The sequence below is a fragment of the Mauremys mutica genome, chromosome 2 (genome assembly GCF_020497125.1).
Source record: "Mauremys mutica isolate MM-2020 ecotype Southern chromosome 2, ASM2049712v1, whole genome shotgun sequence".
Lineage (NCBI taxonomy): Eukaryota > Metazoa > Chordata > Testudines > Geoemydidae > Mauremys > Mauremys mutica.
The window spans coordinates 217,458,304-217,485,551 of record NC_059073.1 but is presented as its reverse complement, the minus strand read 5'-3'; the positions used below and the strand labels follow the sequence as shown (position 1 = coordinate 217,485,551).

The following is a 27,248-nucleotide window of genomic DNA, read 5'->3' as shown; positions in this document are numbered from 1 at the left end:
TAAAAAAAAATAATAAAAAACCCTAGCATTGAGCATCTCTTTCTCCCCAAACACACATGCTTTTGATTCTGCCAACTTATTGCCAGCTGTGGTCACGGAACACAATAAGCAGCTCTGATAACGATGCACTTATGTTTGTAATGACACCCACAGCATCACTAGCCAAGATCATAAATGGAGCTTTTCTTTAATAACCTACCTACCAGAACCTTTCTGAGATGGTTTCCCACTCCTTGGCCCACCTCTTGCTCTGCCCTAACCGCTGTTCTCCCAGGCCTACGCACACTGCACCTTAGACACACACTATCTAATATTCCAAAAAATCTCTTCCCTCCAACTACAATGTGGGAGCCAACATACACTGCCTGCAACACACACACCTATCCCCTGCAGCACTCTCTCTCTCTCTCTCTCTCACACTCACACACACACACACACACACACACCTGTCCCGTGAGAACACGGCCACCCCACATCTCCCACCGCCCCTTACCGTTCCCCGCAGCCGCGGGGGTGACAGCGTGGCCGGGGCAGGCAGGCTCCCGCCGCACAGCTCAGGCTCCCTGGTGGCTTTGCCGGCAGGGGCTGGGACGTGGGAAACACCCCGCCCGGCTCGCAGCGCGGGCGGGCCAGCGGCTGGGAACGGGGCGAGGGGAGCGCACTGCCCGCACGCGGCGCGGAGGAGCGCGGTGGGGAGGCGGCGCTATAAAGCCAGGGGTGCCGGCTGGCCCCTCCCCTGCGGAGCTGCCACGGCCGGGAGCCTCGGGGTGGCTCGCACGGGGCCCTCCCTTGCGCAAGACGGAGCAGGGAGGGGGAACCACCGATCGGGCGCGGATCGGCTCACCTGAGCCCTGCCCCTTGCAGGCGGCGCAGCCAGCATCGCGCCCCGGGCCTGGCGGGTGCCCCCCGGGGGCTGGCTGCCGGCCACCGAGCGGCACAGCTCTCCCGCCGCGCCCTCTCCCTTTTGTGTTGCTCACACACTGCAGCCGGGTTAATTGAGGCTTCGTGGAGAGACGCGGCACCCTCCCGGCAGGGGAACCCTCTCCCGCCCTCTGCGGGCTCCCACCCACTCCGCCGCCTTGTAATTTCGGGACTGTGACCGCGGTGGGGCTGTGCCCTACACACCCAGGCTGGGCCAAGAGCTGGCTCCGAATTCCGCCAGTGCCCAATTCCCTAGGAACAAGGAACCCGCTTCAGCCTCCTGAGCAGCCAGCTGCCATCCCCAAACCTCCTCCCCCTGGCCCGCCCCCTCCAGAGCCCAACCACAGGGTGAATGAGCGGGTACCTCCCACACCCCTGGATGTTATTACTAGTTACTAAAACTGGTTTGACGCTGGTCCTGTTCTGCCAGTTCAGCAACACCAAGAGAAGAGCACTCCATGCCCATCAGTGGCTCCACCAGTCCTGTATCCAGCCTGCAGCCCTGGCCCAAACAGGATGTGTCTGAGGAAGGCAAGAGAAGAAAACAACCCCTACTGCACCTAGCCACTTGTGCCGTGGTAGGGAGGGGAGGGTATTACTCCTGTCCGAGGGCTCCAGAGATCAGCTGATGCTGAGAAGCACTATTTATGGTCACGTGTATTATTATGCTAACATTATGCTGGGAACATAACTGGTGTTGATCATAAAATCATCCAGCCACTTTTACAATCCATTTACAGAAAGTAGGTCCAGATTCAAGCCGCAAGATTCTTTGCTCCTTCCCAAGCCTGGTCAGACCCCTCTAGCATCATGCCCGCCTTTCTCACAGATCTTTCTGTTTCCCACCCTCAGCTCCTCTCCCCATTTTGGCTTTCCAGCTTCCTGAACCTACCCATTTGGCAGGGGTACTGGTACAATTTTTATAGCGGGTGTGCTGAAAGCCATTGTACCAAACTGTATATAAAGGAAACCACTTCAAGTCAGAGGGTGTTGCAGCACCCCTAATTCCAGCACCTACGTCCTTTGGCTCCTCTTCAGTTCCCTCCCTGAGCCGTGCTATACCTGACTGATTTTCCCTCCACCTGACCACCCCATCCCTCGCTCGGCTCTACCTACGGTGTGTAGCTTCACCTGATGTTTTCCATCCATTCTGTCCTTCACCCAACCTTCCCCTTGCCACCTGACTACTCTTTCCACTACAGCCAGCCCTCCCCTTACTCCTATTCACTCCCCTACATCCCTCTTTCTAGTTGGCAACCTTTTCTCCTATTCCAATTGTCCTCTGTTTTATACACGTAACCCCATTGGCTTCATCGGTTTGCTCTTGTGCAGTGGAATCTTACTCATACGCTTATTTAAAAGCTACAAATGTACGTGTTTGATGACAACCTAAGGAAAAATGTACATGCCTGAGTTGTAGTTGTTACCTCATGTAAATATTTTCAATCAAAAAACAATGCATCACCTTTGCAGTTTCACAGGCATGTGCCACAGACTATGGTTACAGAAACAAAGCAATTACTGTGTGCAAATTACTATAATGTGATTATTGCTTCACAGGTACACCAGGTAATTGTATTACACGCCCCTCCACAGTACAGGATCATCATTAAGGCTACAATTATGTTATGGGTTGTCACGGAAGTCACGGAATCCGTGACTTCCAGAGACCTCCAGGACATTTCCTGCCCTGGGGCTGGAGCTGTCAGCAGGCAGCCCTGCAGCTCTCACAGCCACTGCTGGCCCCTGGGCAGCAGCGGGACCCCACAGTGCCCAGCCGCTAAGGGAAGCGGGGGCACCCCACAGCTCCCAGACGCTGAGGATGGCAGGGGACCCACCCCCCACAGCTCTAGCCACTGCAGGCGGCAAGGGGTCCCCGGATCTCCCACTCTCCATGGGCGGCAGGGCCCCTCGCTGCTGCCCAGCAGTGGTGGGTGGTGGTGGGGACCCCGTAGCTGCTCAACCCCAGCTGGCAGTGAGGGGACCCCACAGCTGCTAGCCTCTTGGCAGAGCACGAGGGGACCCCAGAGCCCCCAGCTGCTATAGGTGCTGTCTTCCCTCCCCATTTTGTCAGGGATATTTTTAGTAAAAATCAGACAGGTCATGGGCTTCCATGGATTTTTGTTTCTTGCCTGAAACCTGCCCATGATGTTTACTAAAAATACCCTGATAAAATCTGAGCCGTAATCATCATCATCAACAATAAGAGGAAAACAGCTTAAAGAATACCATCCTTACCAAACTGATCACAGAACTACCTAGGGAGGTTGTGGAATCTCCATCTCTGGAGATATTTAAGAGTAGGTTAGATAAATGTCTATCAGGGATGGTCTAGACAGTATTTGGTCCTGCCTTGAGGGCAGGGGACTGGACTCGATGACCTCTCGAGGTCCTTTCCAGTCCTAGAATCTATGAATCTATAAACTGGGTCTACTGCAATTATAAGGCCCAGACTGCTGGTGTTGAAATGTTAGGTGCCTCAAAAACATTATCCAAAGGAGATCCATAGTGTATACAAAATGCTGGTGGAGGAATGGCATTGGGGAGGTGGTCAATCAAGGCTCTTCCAGACTCCAGCCCGTAGGAGCAGCTGCAGAAGCAGCCAAAGCAGGGACTGCTGCACAAGGAGGAGGGAGTACAATGTGTCCACCCAGAGCCACCCGTCCCCCAGAACCCTCCCATGATACAGAACTGTGAAGGGGAACCCCCCCCACACACACACACTCTCAAGGTAAACTAGGACACAAGGTGACGCCCCCCAACCACATGGCCTTGGGGGGAAACTGCAGAGAGGAACCAGCCAGAGACTACACTGAGTAAGAGCAGCTAAAGAAGCAGCTAAAGCATGGACCCTCAGACATTCATAGAGCTCTACAGTCTTGTCTGGACTTTCTCTGCCCTATGCTGTTTGGCTGTCTGCTCCAGTCCTCTCCCGCCACTGCTCTTACAGTCTCTTCACCTCTTACCCTCTTCTCCCCTTGCCCTGTCCCCTCACCTCCCTTTCCTTCAGTGTCCCCTCTCCCTTCTCATTTCTTTTCCCTTAGGTTATCCCCTTCTAATGACACATACCTCATAAATAAAATCATAGCACTGACATGCCATATGCTGCCATCACATTGTTCCCTCTGCTGGTGTGTTCTATCCCTTCTACCCTGTATCTGTCTTGTCTATTTAGACTGTAACCTCTTTGGGGCAGGGACCTTCTACTACTGTGTTTGTACAGTGCCTAGCACAATAGGGCTCCACTCTTGGTGGGTCCTTAGGCACCACTGTAATAAACAAGCTTAATAATAAGGAGCACCTATACCTTGCATGATAGTCAGCAGCTCAGGAAGAACTTGTGACATAGAATATTAAACAATGCCTAAACTTTCTTAAGTTGTGTAAGCAGGTGGCCATTCAATTCCTGCTATTTTTTTGCTGCCTTCCAGCTATTCATGCTGATTTAATTGAGACTCATCACTGAGCGCGTGGTGCTCTTTGGTTCAAATTCACTGCTTGCACCCTTTTTCCTGAAGACTTTTTTCCCCAAGACTTTCGCAACATTTTTAAAATGCCCTTGATTTACCTTATTCCAAAAATTACACATGTTCACATTAACGTCCCTTCCCTCTACCAATTGGAGGACTGGCAATACAGCAGCAAGGTGCTAGCAAACAGGATTTTTGCGAGGGAATTCTCCAGGTGAAGGAGGAGTGACTCTGTGACCCTTGGGATGAGTTTGTTGTTTGATGTGTGCTTTCATGTTTGAAGTTGATAGTGTGGTCTGTTCTGGAGGCTGTGTGCTGAGCCAAACGGCCTGCTAGGCTAAGCTTAGAGTTTACAAACCAGGCTTTAGCCTACTACCCTTGACAAGGGGCGGGGCAAACTCAGGGAGAATAGGGGCGTAAAAAGCCAGCGCCTAAACGACCGGAGGAACTAGTGAAGAGGGGAGTTTTGTGAGGATGTTTAAACAGGGAACACGAGAGGCAGATATACCTAACAAACATACTCTAAACTCAGGCCAATGCCACCTCCACACCTGCCCCAAAAAAATCCAAAAAACAAAAACAAAGACCAAACAAACAAAAAGACCCCACAGGAGTAAAAAGAGAATGCAGGCAGAAGTCCAGCAGCAGAGTGGGGGCTATCCAGTTTATTGCACTGAATGCAGCTTGCATGATTACCTGCCTTGTGGGGACATGGCGTATGTGTGCATTTGGTGTGAACAACTCATGGCCCTCAAGATCAGTACTAGCTCTTGAGACCAGAATAGCTAATCTGGAGGAGCTAAGGGAGGCAGAGAAGTACATCAAAGAGACTTTCAGGGACACAGTGACTTTCAGGGACATAGCAGAGCAGTCCTACCCACAGTCTGACAGCTTCCGTACTATTGAGGAGGATGAAAGTCTTGGGGAAGGAGAACATCAAGCTGAAGCAGAGGGAAATGATCCCATAGTTGGGACACTCCTTGCAGATGATGTCATGGTGTCCTTTCAGACCGAGGATACCTCTCTGGGGGAGGGGACCCAGTTATTAGGAAGAGACAGATAATAGTAATGGGGGGGTTTGATTATTAGAAATATAGATAGTTGAGAATCACATGGTGAATTGCCTGCTGGGTGCGAAGGTTGTGGACTTCTCAAGACATCTAGACAGGCTTATGTGCTTTGCTGGGAAGGAGCCCATGTAGGTAACAAAGACATAGAGAAAGGTAGGAGAGAGGTCCTGGAGGCCAAATTTAGGCTGCTAGGTAAGAGATTAAAGTCCAGGACCTACATGGTAGTATTCTCTGAAATGCTTCCAGTTCCACACATAGAGTCACTTAGACAGGGTCTCAATGCATGGATGAGATGATGGTATTGGGAGCAGGGATTTAGGTTTACTAGGAACTGGGGAACCTTTTGGGAAAGGAGGAGCCTCTACAGGAAGGATGGGCTCCACCTAAATCAAAACAGAACCAGACGTAAAATTAAAAAGGTCATAGAGGAGTTTTTAAATGAAGGGCTGTGAGAAAGCTGACAGATGCAGAGGAGCACATGGTTCAGACAGACACATGCCTTAAGGGAGGATTTATTAAAGCGGATACTCTATATCAGGGGTCGGCAACCTTTCAGAAGTGGTGCGCTGAGTCTTCATTTATTCACTCCAATTTAAGGTTTCACGTGCCAGTAATACATTTGAACGTTTTTAGAAGGTCTCTTTCTATAAGTCTATGATATATAACTAAACTATTGTATGTAAAGTAAATAAGGTTTTTCAAATGTTTAAGAAGCTTCATTTAAAATTAAAATAAAATGCAGAGCCCCCCGGAGCGGTGGCCAGGAGTGTGAGTGCCACTGAAAATGAGCTTGCGTGTCACCTTTGGTATTTGTGCCATAGTTTGCCTACCCCTGCTCAATATCCTAGTAAAGAAGAGAGGACAGAAGTTCATAGAGTGGAGGTAGGAACTGAAGAGAAACTGCATCACATGAAGGCAGTCAACTAAATATTGACAAATTTTAAAAGTGACAAATGCCATTAGTCTAAATATTAAGATGGGTGACATTGAGAGCCTGGTAATAAATGAGGTTATTAATATAATATGAATCACAGAAACTTGGTGGAATGATGATAATCAACAGGACATGATAATACCAGGGTACAAAATATAGAGGAATGACAGAGTAGGTCATGCTGGGGATGGGGGGAGTGGCATAATATATGAAAGAAACCAGAGTCCAATATAGTACAAATCTGAAATGAATCAAACTGTACCATAGAACTGTTAAGGATAGAAATTCCATACTTGAATAATAAGAGTACAGCAGTAGGAATATATTACCGACCACCTGACCAGGATGGTGATAGTGACTGTGGAATGCTCACAGAGATTAGTGAGGCTACAAAAACAAACAACAACAACAACAACATAAATAATAATGGGGGATTTCAACTTTCCCCATATTGACTGGGTACATGTCACCTCAGGACAGGATGCAGAGATAAAATTTCTAGACTCAGCTAATGACTGCTTCTTGGAACAGCTAGTCCTGGAAACCACAAGGGGAAAGGCAATTCTTGATTTAGTCCTAAATGGCGCACAGGATCTTGTCCAAGAGGTGAATATATATAAACCACTTGGTAATAGTGACTATAAGATAATTAAATTTAACATCCTTGTAGGGGGGAAACACCAAAGAAACCAACCACAGTAGCATTTAACTTCAAAAAGGAGAACTACACAAAAATGAGGAGGCTACTTAAATGGAAATTAAAAGAAAAAGTCAGATGAGAAAAATACCTGCAAGCTGCATGGAAACTATTTAAAAACACCATAGTACAGACTCAAACTAAAAAGTATGCCCTAAATAAAAAAGGTCAGTAAAAGGACCCAAAAAATGCCACCCTGTCTAAACAGCAGAGTTTAAAAGGTGGTTAGAGGCAAAAAGGCATCCTTTAAAAATTGGAAGTCAAATCCTGCTGAGGACAAGAAAAGAGCATAAACTCTGGCAAGTCAAGTGTAAACATATAAATCAGGCAGCCCAAAAAAGAATATGAAGAGCAACTAGCAACAGACACAAAAACTAACAGCAAAAAAATTTTAAGTACATCAGAAGCTGGAAGTCTCACAAACAATCAGTGTGGCCACTGGATGATCAAGGTGCTAAAGGAGCACTCAAGGAAGACAAAGTCATTGCGGGAGAGCTAAATTAATTCTTCTTTGCAATAGTCTTCACTGCAGAGGATGTGAGGGTGATTGCCACATGTGAGCCACTCTTTTTAGGTGACAAATCTGAGGAACCATCCCAGATTGAGGTGACAATAGAGGAGGGTTTGGAACATATTGATAAATGAATCAGTAACACTGCTTTACAGCCAAAATGCTTCTGAAATAAATGTAGTCCAACTTTACTAATTCTGGGTCACTGAGAACGAAAATGATGCTTAAAATGGTTGATTGGCTCTAGTTTTCAAGTTATGCTATTGGGTCAGTATATACGTCCCTTGACTTGGGAATAGCGGAGGATAAGTGAGTTATAAAGGGAAGGGATCTCAATTTAAACCAGAAATGACTAAAATACATCTTTGACTGGATCTATGAATAAATCTATGACTGGGTTTGGACAGTACTTGCTTTTTAGGCAAAACAATGAATGATGCAATCTGAAGCTGGTATTGCGTCATACATGATATGAATTGCATCATGTTATTCCTAGAAGTCATGGATGATGCAATCATAATGAAGCTTACATCACTGTGCTGAACAAATTGCCCTATATCAGCTCTAGGGTATGGCTGATATACTTGCGAGTTGCAGCGCTGGTGGAGGCTTTCCAGCGCTGCAATTAGTAAGTGTCCACACCTGCAGGGCACATCCAGCGCTGCAATTCCCTGGCTGCAGCGCTGGCCGTACACCTGGCTCAGCATGGGGAATAAAGATTGCAGTGCTGGTGCTGCAGCGCTGGTCATCAAGTGTGGCCACACACCAGCGCTGTTATTGGCCTCCAGGGTATTAGCAGATATCCCAGAATGCTTTTATAAATTACTCTCTTTGTTTTGTTATGCAGCCTCTCTTTGTTTTGTTGTGAACTCGGAGCTCCATAGCACCGTTGATCCGTTGATCCCGGAGCTGCTTATCTAGAAACACAGCTCCTGTTTGCTGTGATCAATCTGTGAACAAATCAAATGAGATAATGAGGCAGGCAGGGAGTGAGTGTTTGCTTGACAGAAACGGGGCAGAGGGGAGAGAGGGAGTCCGTTGGCTGCAGGCTGTTTGCAGTTAAGAGTTAAGGGTAAGGGATCGGGAACATGTTCTGATTTTTCAAGGCAGGAAGGTAACACACAGTGTTGGCTCCAAAAATCCACTCTCTCTCTCGCCCGCTCCCTGTCACACTACGCCCCACCCCACCCCCCTCTTTTGAAAAGCACGTTGCTGCCACTTGAACGCTGGGATAGCTGCCCATAATGCATCACTCCCAACAGCGCTGCAAATGCTGCAAATGTGGCCACACACCAGCGCTGGTAGCTGTGAGTGTGGCCACACACCAGCGCTGGCCCTGCACAGCTGGACGACCAGCGCTGCAACTATCAGCGCTGCAGATTTGTAAGTGTAGCCATACCCCTAGAAATCATACAGTGTCGTGCTCTCTTATTTGTCAGTGTTTGATTTTGCAAAGGGACACATTTCTGTTTAGCCAAAGTGAGCAGAGATGCCTCGTACTTGTGTGAACAGTGCAGATAACTTCTGCTATGTCTGTGGTGAAGTGACTTTTGCATCACAAAAGCGCAGTATAACCACTATGGTTAAGAAAGCCTATCACCTTTATTTTGGCTGCAAAATTGGAGATCAGGACAAGAGGTGGGCCACCCACACATATGCTGCAACACTTGTGCAACAAATCTTTGCCAGTGGTTGAACAGGAAAAGGAAATCTATGCCTTTTGCAGTGCCAATGATTTGGAGAGAGCCAACAGATCATATCAGCAATTGTTACTTCTGCATGGTGCCTCCAGTTGGGAAAGGTGTGTCAAAGAAGAAAAAGTGGACTGTGCATTATCCAAACATTCCATCAGCTATACACCCAGTACCCCACGGAGAAGGACTGCCTGTTCCTGATGCACCAGAATCATTCTCACTTGAGTCAGACGAGGAAGAGGAAGAGGATGAAACTTCTCTTCCTGAACCATCAATGTCACAGGACCCACATTTTCTCCCATCCTCCTCCTCTGAACCACACCTCATAACACAGGGTGAACTGAATGACCTTGTCAGGGATTTGGAACTACCCAAGAGTAAGGCAGAGCTGTTGGGCTCCAGACTACAGCAGTGGAGTCTCCTGGCAGGTGATGTTAGGGTTTCCATGTTCCGTGACCGTCAAAAGGATCTTGTCCCATTCTTCTTCATGGAAGGTGATCTTGTAGCCTGCAACAACATCAATGGTGTAATGGCAGCTCTCAACATCGTTCACGATCCAGATGAGTGGAAACTGTTCATTGATTCATCGAAGATGAGTCTTAAAGCTGTTTTACTGCATAATGGCAATGTTTTGCCATCAATTCCAGTTGCTCATGCAGTCCATATGAAGGAAACCTATGACAACATGAAACAACTTTTGAGGTGCATAAACTATGACCAACATCAGTGGCAGCTTTGTGGCGATTTGAAGGTTGTTGCTCTCTTGCTTGGTCTGCAGACCGGATACACAAAGTACTGCTGTTTTCTCTGCGAATGGGATAGTCGTGCAAGAGATTCCCACTACATCAAGAAAGATTGGCCACTCCGACAGTCATTGGAGCCTGGGAGGAAAAGTGTTCAGCATCCACCACTTGTTGAATCAAGGAAGATTTTGTTACCACCCTTACACATCAATCTGGGTCTGATGAAGAACTTTGTCAAGGCCATTGACAAAACACAAGCAGCTTTCAAGAACCTCCGTGGAAAATTTCCAAGGTTAAGTGAAGCTAAGATAAAGGAAGGTGTCTTTGTTGGTCCTCAGATTCGTGAACTTCTTCAAGATGATGCATTTGACCATGCACTGCGTGGCAAGGAAAAGATGGCATGGAAAGCCTTCCAGTTAGTGGCAATAAATTTTCTCGGAAACAACAAGGCAGACAACTACAGGTTGTTGGTGGAAAACCTCCTCAAGGCATACAAAAGCCTTGGTTGCAACATGTCACTAAAGATACATTTTTTGCACTCTCATCTAGATTTTTTTCCACTGAACTGCAGAGCAGTGAGCGACGAGCACGGCGAGCGATTTCACCAGGACATTGCAACAATGGAGAAACTATCAGGGCAAATGGAGCCCATCAATGCTTGCAGACTATTGCTGGACAGTGACAAGAGATGCTCCATTTAATGAATACAAGAGACAAGCCAAGAAGCGCCGAGTAGACACTGAATAGGACTAAACTATGTACATATTAGTTTTTTGCCTTTTGTTTCATAATACATTTTATTTATATAACCCTTTTGCTGATTTTTAAAGTGTTACATAAACAGGACAGGTGAAATATTATCATGTAAAGCAACCATAAACACATGAAAAGTCCTAGGTTTACAATTTATGATTAAAACTCTATTATCTACACAATATACATAGACATAAAATGTAAAAACTTAAATATCTTAGAAACAGTAGCCAATCAGTTGTTTTAATTGTCACATTTGAATTCAGCACATCAAAATATATAATAAATAGCACATTTTATCTCTGAAGCAGATGACTTCTCAAAAATTGTAGACCAGTGTAATAAGTCACCAGGACCACATAGTATTCAGACCATAGTTCTTCTGGAGGAACTCACATATGAAATTGCACAGCTACTAACTGTGGTATATAATTTATTGCTTAAATCAGCATCTTTACCAGATGACTGGAGGATAGCTAATGTCAGGGCCACCCAGAGGATTCCAGGGGCCCGGGGTCTTCGGCGGCGGGGGGCCCTTCCGTTCCGGGACCCGCCGCCGAAGTGCCCCGAAGACCCGCGGCGGGACCCCCCGCTGCCGAATTACCGCCAAAGCGGGACCCGCCGCCGAAGTGCAGCCCGGTCTTCGGCGGTAATTTGGCAGTGGGGGGGGTCCCTGCCGTGGGTCTTTGGGGCACTTCGGCGGCGAGTCCCGGAACGGAAGAGCCCCCCGCCACCGAATTACCGCCGAAGACCGGGCTGCACGTCGGCGGCGGGTCCCGCTTCGGCGGTAATTCGCCAGTGGGGGGTCCTTCCGCCCCGGAGCGGAAAGACCCCCCACCGGCAAATACCAGGAACGAAGAAGCTCCTGCGCCCTGCCCCGCGAGAGTTTTCCAGGCCCCCCGGAGCAAGTGAAGGACCCCGCTCCAGGGGCCCCGAAAAACTCTCGTGGGGGCCCCTGTGGAGCCCGGGGCAAATTGCCCCTCTTGCCCCCCCCGGGCGGCCCTGACCCTATCCACCCCCCCCAGAACACCCACAATCCAACCCCCCCATTCCCTGTCCCCTGACCGCTCTCCCAACCTCTGCCCCCTCCCTGTGCCCTGACTGTCCCCAGGACTCCCTGCCCCTTAGCCAACCCCCCCGGCCCCAGCCTCTTACCCCCGGCTCCCTCCTCACCCGGAGTCTCAGCGCCTCACTGAACAGCCACAGCGTGTCTCCGGCGGGGCCTGAGCTCCGCCCTGCTCAGAGCCGCGTGGTGAGGGGGCAGGGCTGTGAGCTCCACGCCGAGCGGAGGGAGCTGAGCTCAGGCCGGAGCTCCCAGCCCCGCCCCCTCACCACGCGGCTCTGAGGGGGCGGGGCTCAGGGGCCCCGGCGGAGACACGATGCGGCGCTGTCTGAGGACGCCGCTTGATGCGCTAGGGCTCCAGGAGTGGGACAGAGGCGGGAGCCTCAGCTGTTCTCTTGGGGGCCCCTGCGGAGCCCGGGGCCCGGGGCAAATTGCCCCCTTTGCCCCCCCCCCCCTCTGGGCAGCCCTGGCTAATGTAATGCCCATTTTTAAAAAAGGCTCCAAAGGCAATCCTGGAAATTACAGGCCAGTAAGCCTAATTTCAGTACCAGGCAAATCAGTTGAAACTATAGTCAAGAACTGAATTATCAGACACATAGAAGAACATGATATGCTGGGGAGGATTCAATTCGGATTTTGTAAAGGGAAGTCATGCCTCACAAATCTTTTAGAATTCTTTAAGGGTGTCAACAAGCATATAGACAAGGGTGATATAGTATACTTGGACTTTCAGAAAGCCTTTGACAAGGTCCCACACCAAAGGCTCTTAAGTAAAGAAGGCAGTCATGGGACAAGAGGGAAAGTCCTCTTATGGATCAGTAACTAGTTAAAAGATCCCAACCATCCACACAAAATGATGGGTTCTAAATTAGCTCTTACCATGGATATATCTCTGAAAACATCTGTTCAATGTGCAGCGGCAGTCAAAAAAAGCTAACAGAATGTTAGGAACTATTAGGAAAGGGATAGATAATAAGACAAAAAATATCATAATGTCACTATATAAATCCATGGTACATCCACAGCTTGAATATTGCGTGCAGTTCTGGTCATCCCATCTCAAAAAAGATATATTAGAATTGGAAAAGGTACAGAGAAGGAGGACAAAAATGATTAAGATATGGAACAGCTTCCCTATGAGTTGAGATTAAAAGGACTAGGACTGTTCATCTTAAAAAATAGACAACTAAGGGGAGGATATTATGGAGGTCTATAAAATCATGAATGGCACAGAGAAAGTGAATAGGGAAGTGTTATTTACTCCTTCACATACACACAAGAACTAGGGGAACTAATGAAATTAATTGGCAGCAGGTTTAAAACAAACATAAAGAAGTACTTCTTCGCACAATGCACAGTTGACCTGTGGAACTGGTTGCCAGTGGATGTTGTGAAGGCCAAAACTATAACTAGGTTAAAAAAATAATTATATAAGTTTCAGGGAGGATAGGTCCATCAGTGGCTATTAACCAGGGGTTTTCAAACTGGGGGTCGGGACCCCTCAGGGGGTCACAAGGTAATTACATGGAGGGTTGTGAGCTGTCAGCCTCCACCACAAACCGTGCTTTGCCTCCAGCATTTATAATGGTGTTAAATATATTTTTTAAAGTGTTTTTAATTTATAAGGGGGGAGGGGTCGCACTCAGCGGCTTGCTGAAGGGGTCACCAGTACAAAAATTTGAGAATCACTGCTATTAGCCAAGATGGTCGTGAACGCAACCGCACGTTCTGGGTGTCCCTAAACCTCTGACTGCCAGAAGCTGGGACTGTACAACTGGGATGGATCACTCAATAATTGCCCTATTCTCTTCATTCCCTCTGAAGCATCTGGCACTGGACACTGTCAGAAGACAGGATACTGGGCTAGATGGACCACTGGTCTGACTCAGAATGGCCATTCTTATATTCTATATAATGGTGATGAATGTGCTATGAAATCCTAGCTATTAAGACATAGATATTGCCTGCATCTCTAAGGTTATTATATCACTCACGGGTGACAGATCTTGTGGGCCTGAGCACTGGGATCCGTCATGGACACATCCCGATGAAGGTACTGTGTGCGCTGACTGTAACTGTTAGAGTGCTCTTCCCCCACCAATGATGACATGAAACATAGAGGCCACAGATGTTTTCCTGCCCATTATGGCAGCCTGTACATAAAGACAAATGAATATAAATTTGCATTAAGACTGCACTGTTCAAAATTGGTATTAGTCAGCCTGCATGTCTACTTCCTCCTCTGTTTCTTCAAACCAGCTCTTGTATTTGTCCTTTGTACCTTTGTTCCTCCAAAGCCATGTCCACGCCCTATTCTCACGGCCAGCCTACTCCCAGTACTCTTGTTCATCTGGTCAAAATAAGGAAATTCAGATAGGCTTAGAGCCATTCTGACTAGTCTCCATTTTGCTTTTAAGTCTTTTCTTCTTCAACACCGTGCGTGAGTTGCACAGCTCCTCCACTGTCCACAGCTGTCTTCATCCACTTTATCACACATTTAAAGATATCACCACTGCAGTGTTTTTGTCCCTCAGCTGCTACAGAACAGTAGATTCTTTGAATGCATTCAGAAACAATAGATATTCTCTTGTTCTGCCCCTAGGTAGCCTCTTCTCCTGTGGACACCTTCTTTACAAGTGTGTAATTCTACTGTGCATGTCTAAGCAGAGAGCTGAGGGGGTATTTTCTAAATAGGCAGCATGACAACAAAACATATTTTAATATCCTGGATAACAGTGGGGGAACTAGGAGGATCCATTTAAATGGCATAGTATGTACTAGACTAGAATTTTGGATACTTAGTATTAGGGAAACTGGCAGATTAGCTGCATCTGATCATAATCACAGTAATAGCTGCAAGCAGCTCTGTACAGGTGTCCCATTGTTGCTGCACAAAGCTGCAGTAACCTGTATACTAAGTGTGGGCTGAGTCAACATGGCTTTGCACAGATACGGGGATCTGCAAAGCTGCTTGCAGGACCACGACATAAGGATCATTGTTCCAATAACAAAAATATAGGCAAAATCAGAAATATAGTTTAAAAAAGGAATAGTCATGGCACACAATATATTAATTCATTCTAAGTTGTTTGTCATGGGAAATTATGAGAGAAGTCATATCAATATTTTTTATTTTACAATTAAAGGTTTGAAACCATTTGATAATATTTCACTAATAGTTTAAAACTACTTAAAAATCCATATTCTGCTACAATGGGCATGTACAGAGCTCAAATGGAAGGAATTATTTGCAGACTGCTTGGTAGCAGGCTGCCCAGAGTGACAGAGACCATGAATACACCCTAAAGGTCACAGGTTTTGTCATGGACGCCATGGCCATGCCAGACACACAGCTTTTGGCAGCAGAGTCCAGTGGACTAGAACTCTCTACACCAGGGTTCTAGTCCCACCTCTATCACTGACATACTATTGGGCAAGTCACTTCACCTCTTTGTGTCTTTCCCCTCAAGTCCTTTATCCATTTAGACCAGCGGTTCTCAAACTATGGGGCGGGCCTCCCAAGGGAGGCGCGAGAATGTGTCAAGGGAGATGTGAACTGTGTGCTTTTTTTTTCTTTAAGAGCTCCGGTTGTCAGCCCTGGGCGGCTGGGGATGGTACAGAAAGGCTGTGCACACCCAGGAGGTGGGGAGATGGGAGAGCCCGCGGCCCCAGGGCTGACAGCCAGAGCTCTGCCACCCAGGCTTGGGCTCTCCTCCTCCCCCACAATCCCTCACTGGGAGGCAGCAGCAGGGTTCCAGCTGTCAGCCCTCGGTTGGCAGCAGCAGTGCAGAAGTAAGGGTTGCAATAGGGTGCTAAGTCTGCTGTGAAAAGTGATATTGACAAACAGGGCCATTTCTAGGTGGGTGCAGGGCCTGAGACAGGCCCCCGCTCCACCCCTTCCCACAAGCCCCTGCCCCCACCCCGCCTCTTCCTGCCCCTGCTCCACCCCCTCCCTGCCCCCATTCCACCCCTTCCCCCAAACCCCTGCCCCTTTCTGGCTTCCTCCCCCTCCCCCAAGCAACACCGGGAGCCAGCAGGGTGGAGCGGGGTGGGCTGGGGCCGGGCCACTCACTGCTGCCGGCACCAGCCCCCCCGCTATCCTCCCAGGCAGCCCTATGGTTCTATGGACGGGACAGCTCTGTTGACAAATAATATCATTTTTCACATTGCTACCCTTACTTCTGTGCTGTTGCTGGCACGGCACTGCCTTCTGTGCTGGGTCCCCAGCCAGCAGCCGCTGCTCTCTGCTCTGCCTTCAGAGCCAGGCAGTAGTATATGTACTTGGGGCGGGGCATAAGCGACTACAGACAGAAAGAAGGGAGGCACTATCAAATAAGTGTGAGAACCCCTGGTTCAGACTGTAAGCTCTTTGGGGCAGGAGTTATCTCTGACCATGCATATGCAAGGTAACTAGCACTACGTGGCCCTGATCTTGGTTGGGGCCACAATTCAGCACTGTAAACAAAAAGGTCATTAATAATAATAATAATAATAATGATCCTGAAACTGGATTCATGAAAGCAGACTCTTGTGCCTATGCAAAGGCCAGCTGACTTCAGGGGGGTTTCGTGTGAGCACAAAACCTGAATCAGTTTTCAAGATAAGAGGCTTTGTTCACCACAATGCAGATGATTATCATTTACATAGAAACCAATCAAATGTCCATGTCTTCTGAGATATTTCACTTGCCAATAACATGTCTGATTATTAGTGGTGCATATATAGCTCTAGGTTTTTAAACTTTAGCCATTGCTGGATAGAGAGGCCTGGACCAAAACAATGTATTTGCAGAGTAGCCAGACTGAGTTACGTTTTCCTGAAATGTACAAGCATGTTTTAATATTTTATTTTACAGTTTGTTTCTCTACCCCTGCCTCAGGCTCTCTTTCTGCACCACCTCTGCTGGTGGTACTGTAATTCCACCCAGTTTCCCCTTGATTAAAAAAGCATTTCCAGCTAGCAAATCTACAAGGGATACATCTTTTGCTTAGGTTTCAGAGTAGCAGTTGTGTTAGTCTGTATCCACAAAAAGAACAGGAGTACTTGTGGCACCTTAGAGACTAACTGTAGCCCACGAAAGCTTATGCTCAAATAAATTTGTTAGTCTCTAAGGTGTCACAAGTACTCCTGTTCTTTTGCTTAATCAGTTCAACAGTGGCCCATTTGTTTTTTAAACAGTTTGGTTTAATCAGATTAATGTCCAAATAAGTTCTAGACTTGCACGGAGTGACTGTGTCCAAACAAGATTTTTTTTTCTGCTTAACACACGTCATAATCCTTTATAAACGCCAAGTACATTTCTCTGAAGTCATAATTATATCTGTTTTACAGCATGTTAACACTCGCCTTTCTTAGGTTTAGAACACAAATTTCTCTTTATTATAATGTTGAAAAACACTAAATACTCTCATGTTGCTGCTGGTTCTTAGTACTCCCAAATCTACACATATAAATAAGATATTATAAATAAAAATCTGCCCTTCGGCCTTTCCAATGCCGGTTCTACTCTCTTTCATAGAGACAAGAGGGAGGAGTGAGGTTAGCACTTCAGTTACCTAAAAATATCAAAGAGAAATTCAGAATGTTAAGCCACATGAAACAATTCTGTTTTAGGGTTTTTAGAAAATGTGGTCATTGGTGCATTTTGTTGGCAGGAGGAACCAGAAGTAAATATGCATTAGACCTACTGCCTTTATGTAACCCACAGTGGTTGCACCCACAGACCTGCTAGTACCATCTTAATGTCATACACTGGAAAGGCAGTAATCACATGAATGCACTTCAATTTTTACTTCTGCAAAAGTATGCGCTCTCTGAACACAGAATGAACAAAAAATACTGAGTTAGTGCCAAGAAATTCTTAGAGTGAATTTGAATGGGATTAAATAAGAAATATGAGAAGTGACAACATGAAAGAGAGATTTGCTTAGAACTGTGTCTTTTGAGAGAGTCTGAAGTATCTGGATTTAGATCATCTAAATTATGAGAGAAGTCATGGAAACTTTGAAACATTGTAGGCTAGGGCTGTTTCTTACCAAACATCATGCTGATTTCATATGAAATCCAGTGCGCTGAGCCTTGAACCCAGAATCAGAAAAAAATCCATTAATTGCTTGAGTATCCCTGTAGACATATAGAAAGTGACAAAACCAGTAGTCCACATAGAAAAAACAGGAGAGTTGGTAGGTCTAGACATGTACTAGATAGGCTGCAAGAGGGCTGGATGGTCCCGTAGATCCTAATATATCAATAATTACAGTATCTTCTATAGTGAGTTCCACCCAAAAGTGCAAAACACTTTAAAATATTAATTGATTTAGCCTAAACACAACCCTGTGAAGTCAATATTATCCAGAGCTGGGTAGAAAGTGTAGGTGTGTTTCACAAAAAGATAAACAAAATGAAAGATTATTGAATTTTTTTTCTGTTTTTCTTTTTTTTAATCTCTCTTCTTTAAAAAATTCAAGTCTCTCTTATTTAAAAAAAAATCCCCCTTATTTGTGGTTTAAAAATGAATGGGAGGGGGGAATAAAAAGGTGAAAGGAAGTGGTTGTTTTCCCGCTCTTTCACTTCACTTTTTTCCATCTTTTTCCAATATAAAAAGAGAGTTGGAAAGAGAAAGAGAGAGAAAATGGGATATTTCCCACAATTTCAAAATGAAAACTTATGAATATGTCTAAAATTAATTTTTGTAGAAATGTTTCATTTTGAAGTTCTAACAATGAAAAATTTCTATCAAAATGATTTTTTTCCATGGAAGTTTCATTGGTGTCAAACGTCCATTTTTCATTGAAAAAATGTAAGCCAGTTCTAGTATTATCCCCACTTTATATATGGGGATCAGGCACAAAAAGTTAACTCAACTTACCTGCCCCAGGTCACACAGGAAGTCTGTGGCAGAACAAAATTCAGAAAAGGGATTCTCTCCACTGCTCTGGCCCCTTTACATCTCACTCACTGCAGAACATGTATGCCGTGTAGCTCACATCTATATAAATGACTTCCATGAACTCTGTCTAGCATACACAGAGGAGCACACATTCCAGGAGAAACCACATTATGTATCTAGGTTGCAGAAGGAAATGTACGTCTGACAATGAGGGTCGAGGAACCCTCTGGGGAGAATCGAAGGTGAAACCCCAAAATAAGCAGTGAAACCAGCTGATTGCATACTATGTTATTTCACTGTAAGAGCATATCCAGTAAGATCTTTTTTGAAAGCTTGTAATGCACTGAACTTAATAGTCCTTATGTGTCTATATAGAAAATTGTAATTGTAACTCTGGTGCAACTTCAGCAGCATTTCAAACAGGGCAGTGAAGCTGTCAGGCAGGGAAGGGCTACCTCCCCAACCAGATGTGACTGTCTTCAAGCCTTTGTCCAGCCCAGGAAAAACAATGAGGAACCAACAAAACAAATGGCAACAGCTTGAAACTGAAGAGAAAATCTTTGGGAACTAAGGAGGGTGTTTTCCCCACTTTTCAAATCTATATTGACTAAAGAGAAAAAACTGCAAACCCTTTTAGACCATGTCTATACTGCAAAATTATGTCAGCCTAATTTAGGTCAGCCTATAGCCCCTGCAGTTATTAAATTGCATGGGTGTGCATGCTTGGCTCCTTGTGTCAGTGGTGTGTCCCTTCACCAGAAGTGCTTGTATCAATTGTATTGTCAGGGTGGGGCATTGTGGGACAGCTCCTGAAAGCCAGTAACAGTTGATGAAAGCACTGTAGTGTCTACACTGACACTGCATCAATCTAATTACCTCAACTGTGTCTCTACGCCAATCGGGGAGGTGGTGTTACTAAATAGGCATAGTGAGGCACTTATATTGGCAGGAGCCAAATTTAAGTGAAGACACTTCCACAGCTAGGTCGACACAAGGCAGCTTACATTGACCTAACCCTCTAGTGTAGACCAGGTCTGGAAATGGACAGGATCTGAAGTGAAGATCATCCAGAACTTGGGGGACAGCCTCGAGGCAGGAGGCTGTCTGTGAATGCTGGATCCCTCCTACAGCTGGTGGTACACTGGGAAACTGTTTTAAGGCGATAGGGAACCCTTATTAGAAAAGGGATTTTAATCTAACATGAAAGTGTAAAGCCCGAGGTTGTGTTTTTATGTTTATTTTCTGTGTAACTTTTATGGGTTTGCTTCCCTTGCTTCACCTTTGAACCTGTGACTTTTCTATTAAATAAACTGTTTGTTTATTTCTCCCAAGCAGGTCTCTGGTGTGCAAACTTTGTGGAGTATGGTGTGTGCCAAAGTAAGCTGGTGACTGGGGGGCTGGTTTCACACCTTTGGAGGTGACGAACCAGGGGGAACGGTCCAAGTGTCTGGGGTTAAGAACTTGGTGGGGACGTATTTGGGGAGATCCAGGACTGGAAGCGTTGTTGATGTTACCTTGCAAAGAGTAACTAGGCTGATGAGAGCCACGGTGAGACTTTGATTGTGGTCAGACTACTGGTGTAAGGGAACAGAACCAGAGCTACACAGCACAAAGGCTCCCAAAGTTACAGGGCAGGCAGTGACAGAACCTCCTACTGGCCCCCCATAACATCACAGTATGCTATTGTCGTATTAGAGATTCCATATGTGACCAGGTGGTTAAACGCTGTATTGTAATGTCTTCACCTGGAGGTGGCAGAGTGAAGGTTTGCACACAGCTTTAAGTTTGGCATTTCCAGATTTGTAAATGGTTAGCTGTGCTCAACATTCTCTCGGGGTAGGTTTTTTATGGAGTTAGTTGGCGTTTTTTAATCTGCTTATTTTTTCTAGTTACTTCCTTCATACCCTAGAGTAAATCCTTATTTTGGTATCTTTATTTTTGATCTTTCATCTTGGTTCCTCATGCTGAATTTTGGAAGAAATAGATCATGAATTGCATTTCCAGGTTGTAAAGCTGAGAGGAAGCAATAAGCTTTTATCACTTGTGTTGAGTCTGAACTTTTGATGAGCTTAAACTTAACCCAGACTTGATGTCTCTGTCTGAAATTTTTAATCAAAGCTCTGACCTGCGAACTACTCATGACACCCCCCCTCCCCTTAAGTAGCCATCTCCCCTTTTGTCTTTTTAGATTTACATTTTAACCTGTTTTATCCTGTAGAATCTTGTTTGATTATGCATGACCATTATGATCTGTTAATCACTTTGTTTACTTCTATGTATAAATATTGATGCTCACCCCTAATAAACTTGCCACACTTACTCCGAAGCCTTTTAAGCTAAGGATAGTGTGAGCCCGTTGATCAACGAATTGGTGTCTGGTCTCTGACAGATTGTAAGCCCCATATCAACTCCGCACGAACTCGGGTGCTGGAGAGGTGAGTAAGGACTTGCTTTTTACCTAACAATTTGGGGGCTCGTCCGGGATTTCCTTCTGGTGCGGTGCCTCTGTCCAGTGGTCAGACCACTCATATACGAATTGGCAGGCGCCACGGGAGATTTCTCCCAGCCAATTCAATATTGAGGGGTCGTGTACTGGACAGCAGGATAAACGCCAGTTGGAGGGCTCCTGTCAGACACCATGGGTCAAGGGACTAGCGTGCCTCCTGAGAGTCCGCTGGGGATTGTAAATAAGTTATGGAACGAAGGGAAACTCCCAGTACAGACAGGAATGTCTAGGAGGAAGTTGTACACACTATGTGTAAGGAATTGGACTGGGTATACCGCGGTATTGGTCGACCCGGAGATGAGGTGGCCTTCGTATGGCTCTTTCGAACAGGCCGCCTTAAGAGGAGTAAGGAGCCAGATCGAAAAAGACCATCCGGGACAGTTATGTTACTGGTTTTGTTGGGACACAGCAGCAGAGCTGTGGAAATCTTTAAAAATTATGGCAGTCAGGTATTCTCCCGAGAGTGAATCCCCTCCATGTTATTTCGATGAAGAGTATAAACCACGGCGTGTTTTGACTCGTCAGTTGGTCCCCACTGCACCTGCCCCTATTCCTCCGCAGGGGGACTCTCTCCAGAGCACAGAGGGGAATCTGCAGGACTCCAGATTGGAATCTCTGCAGAGGGATAAGGAGGAAATGGAGGGGCACACCTCGGGAGGAGTAATTACTAGGCAAAAGATCAAGCAGATGCAGCAAAATGCATACCCCTCCCCTGAGGATAGCCCAGAGGCTGCCTCCGCCAAACCTTTTATGAGTAATAAAGGTGTAAGTAAAGAAATGCCTTTACAGGTGCACAATCAACCTTTTGTGGACAATAATGGCCAGTTACAACATACTAATATTGTGGAATATAAAGGATGGCTAGAATGGGACTTGAAAGAGTGGGGACGGTTGTCAGGGTCCTTTGGGGAAAATCCCCGAAAAATCACAGAACTTTTAGAAAGATTGTTTTCAAGTCATAATCCTACTTATACGGATGTAGATCAGTTGTTAAGTAGAGTTTTGACCGGAGAGGAACGTAGTAGATTGTGGATGGCAGAAAGGACATGGGGGGATAGCGATGCGGTTAATACCACTTGAATGGATAGGCGGGATCAAGCCGCCGGCTGGAATCCCCTAGACTGGAGTCAGCAAAGGCTGACTCAGCTGCGGACAGATCGAGAGCGATTGTTAGAAAGACTCAAAGAAATGGCTCGCCGCTCGCCTAATCAGGCTAAGTTCATGCAGATTCGACAGGAATCTGATGAGCCACCCAGAAAGTTCTGGTCGAGGGTATTGGAGGGGGCCCGAATGTTCACTCAGATGGATCCTGAAAGAGAAGCAGACCACCCTACTCTTATTTCGTTTTTTGTGAATCAGTCAGTGCCCCCTGTAAGGGATTATTTCTTAAAGTTTCGCCCTGGTTGGGGAGGTGAGTCAGTCACTTCAGTGTTGGACGTAGCTGATTTTGCATGGGAAAAAAAAAGGGAAAGTAGTAAAAAGAAAGAGAAAAAGGAAGAATATAAGTTGATGGCTTTAGCTTTTCGCGGCGGTATTCGAGGCAGAGGCCGTGGCCGTGGCAGGGGATTTCAGGGTGCTCGGGGAAGAGGGTCCTGGCAACCCCAGCCACCAGGAAATTGTTTTCAGTGCGGACAGCCCGGTCACTTTAAATGTGAATGCCCCTGGGGACGCCCAGAGGGTCCGGTCGCATCCGCAGATACTTACACCAGGGACGAATACACCCCTGCACCACCAGCCCAGCCCGTTCCTCAGACCTGGATCAACTACGGGCAACAGCAGCAGCTGCAGCAAACTCAGCCTTCTAAATGACGGTACCCCGGGGGCGAAGGCAAACAATGTGATAGTCTTATTTCCTTAATGTCTTTAGCCGGCTCCTTCCTCACTTTCTCCCCTCCCAGCAAAGAGCCTCGTCTAACCCTTTCAGTCCAAGGACTGCCTGTCTCTTTCCTCATTAATACTGGAGCTACTTTCTCTCTTTTAAATCATGCCCCCTCTCCCTGGCTATCCTCTGAGGTTAAAACTGCAACTGGGGTGGAGGGCAACCCACAGTCTCTGGGACTCACTTTACCTCTAAATGTTATTTATGCTGATAAATGTTTTTCTCACCGTTTTCTTTTTTCCCCAGCTTGTCCGATCCCTTTGATGGGCCGGGATTTACTCTGTAAGCTTGAGGCTACTTTAACCTGCACTCCTGAAGGGGTAGAATTATTGATGACAGTGTTAGGAAATTCGGCCCCAACTCAGGGTAATTGGGAAACCCCCCCCCTCCCCTGACCTCACTGACTTGCCTTTAACCCTCTGGGGAATTTCTGACACTGATGTTGGCCAGCTCCTTTCGGCAGAGCCAGTAAGAATTCAAGTGAAGCCCTCCTTAACCCCCCCATCAGTCCCTCAATACCCCCTGTCGCTGGAAGCCCGGGAGGGCATCCGCCCCATTATCGAGGGATTCATTGCACAAAAGTTAGTCCGCCCTCAGCGCACTCCCTGTAACATCCCTATACTGCCTGTAAAAAAGCATCCTAAAAAGGACGGAAACCCTATTCGTTGGCGCTTTGTACAGGATCTACGGGTTGTTAATCAGTATGTGGTCCCTCTTCATGCAGTAGTTCCTGATCCAGCTACTATCATCAGCCAAATCCCCTGGGATGCTGAGTGGTTCACTGTTATTGACTTAAAATCAGCCTTTTTTAGCATTCCTGTGCACCCAGACTCTCAGTATCTCTTTGGTTTCACCTGGGAGGGACAAAGTTATGTCTGGCAACGACTTCCTCAAGGCTACAGAGACAGCCCCACGATTTTCAGCCAATGCCTCCGCCACGACTTGGAAGGCTTCACCAGTCCGCAGGGATCCACGTTAGTCCTATACGTAGATGACATCCTATTAGGTAACCGCGAAGAAGCTGCCCTCCGCATCGATGGTAAGGCACTTTTATTATACCTACACACCAGAGGCCACAAGGTAGACCCTAACAAGATTCAGTGGGTCTCACAGAAGGTCCAATATCTGGGCTTCCAGTTAACCCCAGAGGGGAGACAAATGGACCCGGTCCGCATAAAGACTATCCAAAACTGCCCTCTGCCAAACACCAAGAAACAACTTCAAGATTTCTTAGAATTAATTGGCTTCTGTCGCCCCTGGTTGCCGTCCTGCGGGAAGTTAAGCAAACCGCTCCACCGACTCACTGCTAACCTTGCTCCTGACCCTTTGCAGTGGTCCCCAGACACGATCCAAGCCTTTCAGTTACTCAAGAACAGTGTGGCCTCCTCCATGTCTCTCCGCCCCCCCAATTACAGCAAACCCTTTCACCTTTTTGTCCACGAGAGGGGCGAAATTGCTAGTGGCGTCCTTACCCAGCTGAGCGGGCCCCACCATTTCCCGCTTGCTTTTTACTCTCAGCAAATCGACCCTGTCGCTCAGGGAACCCCATCCTGCACCCGGACTCTGGCAGCAGCTGCCCTGCTGATCACAAAGGCAAAGAGCCTGACCCTGGGTCATTTTACCATGGTCTGGACCTCTCATGCCTTGTCAGCCCTTCTGCGTAGGGGCACGACCCAAGTCTTTTCGGCCCATCGTCAGCAGCAGCTAGAGGCCGAACTCCTAGAAGACACTAACCTAATTTTTGAAAGGTGTGGGCCCCTTAATCCAGCTACCTTGCTTCCTGACCTGCCAGTCCTCCAGGATCAGCACGACTGCGTGGAAGTAGTTCATAGCATCTTACAGATAAGGAACAACCTGTTTGACGTGCCACAGGACAACCCTGATTGCATCCTCTTCTCGGACGGAAGCTCCTTCTATGTTGATGGCAAGCGTTTCACTGGTTATGCAGTCACCTCTGAATGGGACATTCAAGAGGCCGCCTCACTGCCAGGCAACTGGGGAGCCCAAGCCACCGAACTCTATGCCCTGGCCCGAGCTTGCCAGTTGGCCGCTGGTAAGACCGTTACCATTTTTACTGATAGCAAGTATGCTTTTGAAGTTGTGCATTGTCACATCCACCTCTGGAAGTTTCGAGGTTTCCAGACAGCTGCCGGTAAACCCATTCAGCACCTCCCCCTCATCCACAAGCTTTTGGACGCCCTCCAAGAACCCTCGGTCCTGGCTGTAGTTCACTGCCGGGCCCATACTAAAGATAATAGCCCCGTCACCCGTGGGAATGCCCTGGCTGACGCCTCCGCCAAGACGGCTGCCGTCTTACCCTTAGCCATGCCCACGTTGGCTATTGCAACCTCCTCCTTTACTCCACCGCACCCCGTACCGGTACCCGCTGCTGAACTACAGTCGTGGAAGAGCCTCGGAGCCACTCTGGTCAAAGGGACCTGGCTTATGCCGAATGGCCGAGCCTGCCTCCCTCGCTCCACATACCCCGTGGCAGTTCGCTGGCACCATGATAAGGGGGGTCACTACGGCATGCACGCCCTTGTGGACACCATCGCTCGCTTTTGGTATGCTCCAGGCATTCAACCCTACTGCCTGTCAATAGTGAAAGCATGCAGCACATGTCAGCGTAATGGACCTGCTCCGCCTCTTAACAAAATTAAGGGTAAAAAACCTCCGCCCGCTGTTCCATTTCAACATCTTCAAATTGACTTTGCAGATATGCCAAAGGCTTTTGGAAAAAAGCACCTCCTTGTTTTGGTTTGCCCTCTGACTTCATGGGTCGAAGCTTTTCCTACTGCTAATTGTACTGCTGCCACAGTGGCAAAGATCCTCCTTAGAGACATTGTACCCCGTTTTGGCATCCCTCTCATGCTTGACTCAGATCGCGGACCCCACTTTACTGGTCATGTCCTTGGCCGTTTAGAACAAGGACTGGGCATTTCACACCCCTTTCATACACCCTACCACCCCCAGTCTAGCGGAAAAGTTGAGCGTATAAATAGGGAGCTTAAGCTTACATTAGCTAAATACTGTCAGAAAACAGGGTTAAAGTGGCCTCAGGTACTTCCCTTGGTCCTGTTTCACCTTCGTACTCGCCCAACCCGTGTATTGGGATTATCCCCCTTTGAACTGCTCTATGGACACCCCCCTTTCAAAGGCGGGGCGCTACCACGTGCTGATGTTTCACTATTGGGAGGGGATCATATGACCGCGTGCCAGTTTCTCTCTCTACAGGCTCGCCTCCGTACCCTTTGGAAAGCCTCGCAGTTTTCCCAGACCGTGCCACTAGAAAAACAGATCCACCCGTTCCAACCAGGGGACTTCGTCTGGGCCAAAAAGTTCGTTCGTGGCGACACCCTCCAGCCAAGGTTTACTGGACCCCACCAGGTTCTTTTAACAACCCAGACTGCAGTGTTCCTGGAAGGATGCAAATCCTGGATCCACCACTCCCACGTCAAGCCAGCCGTAGTGGACCACAGTGACGAACCAACAGCTCTTGCCACCACTGAAGACACTGCCTCTGACCAGTGGACCAGCTTACCTCTTTCAGACATCAGACTTAAATTGACTCGGAAAAAATAAGAGGACCTTTTATTCTGACAACTGTATGTTTTTTATTATGCCTTTTTAGTTTATTTTCTGCTTATGAAGATAATGCTTTTATTAGATATTCCCACGAGGTTAAAACTCGTATTTTAGAAAATAAAAGTAATTGCTGGGTATGTACTCAATTTCCAGTAAATGCAAAACAGGGACTCCCCTTCACACCCATTCCCCTGACCACTGCTAATATAACTTGAATGCCACCGGCTAAAGTAAAAGATCCAGTCCAACACAATCTTACATGGGACAAAACAGGAGTGCCAATTAACAGATATCTCAGGGTAACCAATCAGACAGGATCACTGTGTTTTGTTAAAGAAAAGGGGTCAACTTTTGTGGAAACAAGTAAATGCAACATGTATTTTAATGGCACCGCCTTTAGTAAAAATCTTGGCTTCAAGCCTTCCGCATCCCACTTATCCCATATGTGGATCCCTCACCCCGATCCAACTTTTTCATGGGTGGGCAAGCCTTCAGAGTCAACTTTTAAAAAGCCCTGCTCAGATCACGAGGGT

At 47.0% G+C, this 27,248-nt stretch overlaps 1 protein-coding gene across 3 annotated transcripts in view; it reads right to left on the bottom strand.

The window, feature by feature from the left end:
* The window catches only part of ENTPD3 (ectonucleoside triphosphate diphosphohydrolase 3), a 77,142-nt gene that overhangs the window by 31,488 nt on the left and 18,406 nt on the right, over positions 1–27,248 (bottom strand). The window contains exon 1 of one of the 3 annotated variants that reach the window (XM_045003088.1): positions 845–898. The exons of 1 other annotated variant lie outside the window; for it this stretch is intronic. The gene's annotated coding sequence lies outside the window, so the exon portion shown is untranslated. Of the gene's footprint in view, positions 1–493; positions 643–844; positions 899–27,248 lie in introns of those variants that run through there. One more of the 3 variants, XM_045003086.1, reaches the window with a different exon arrangement.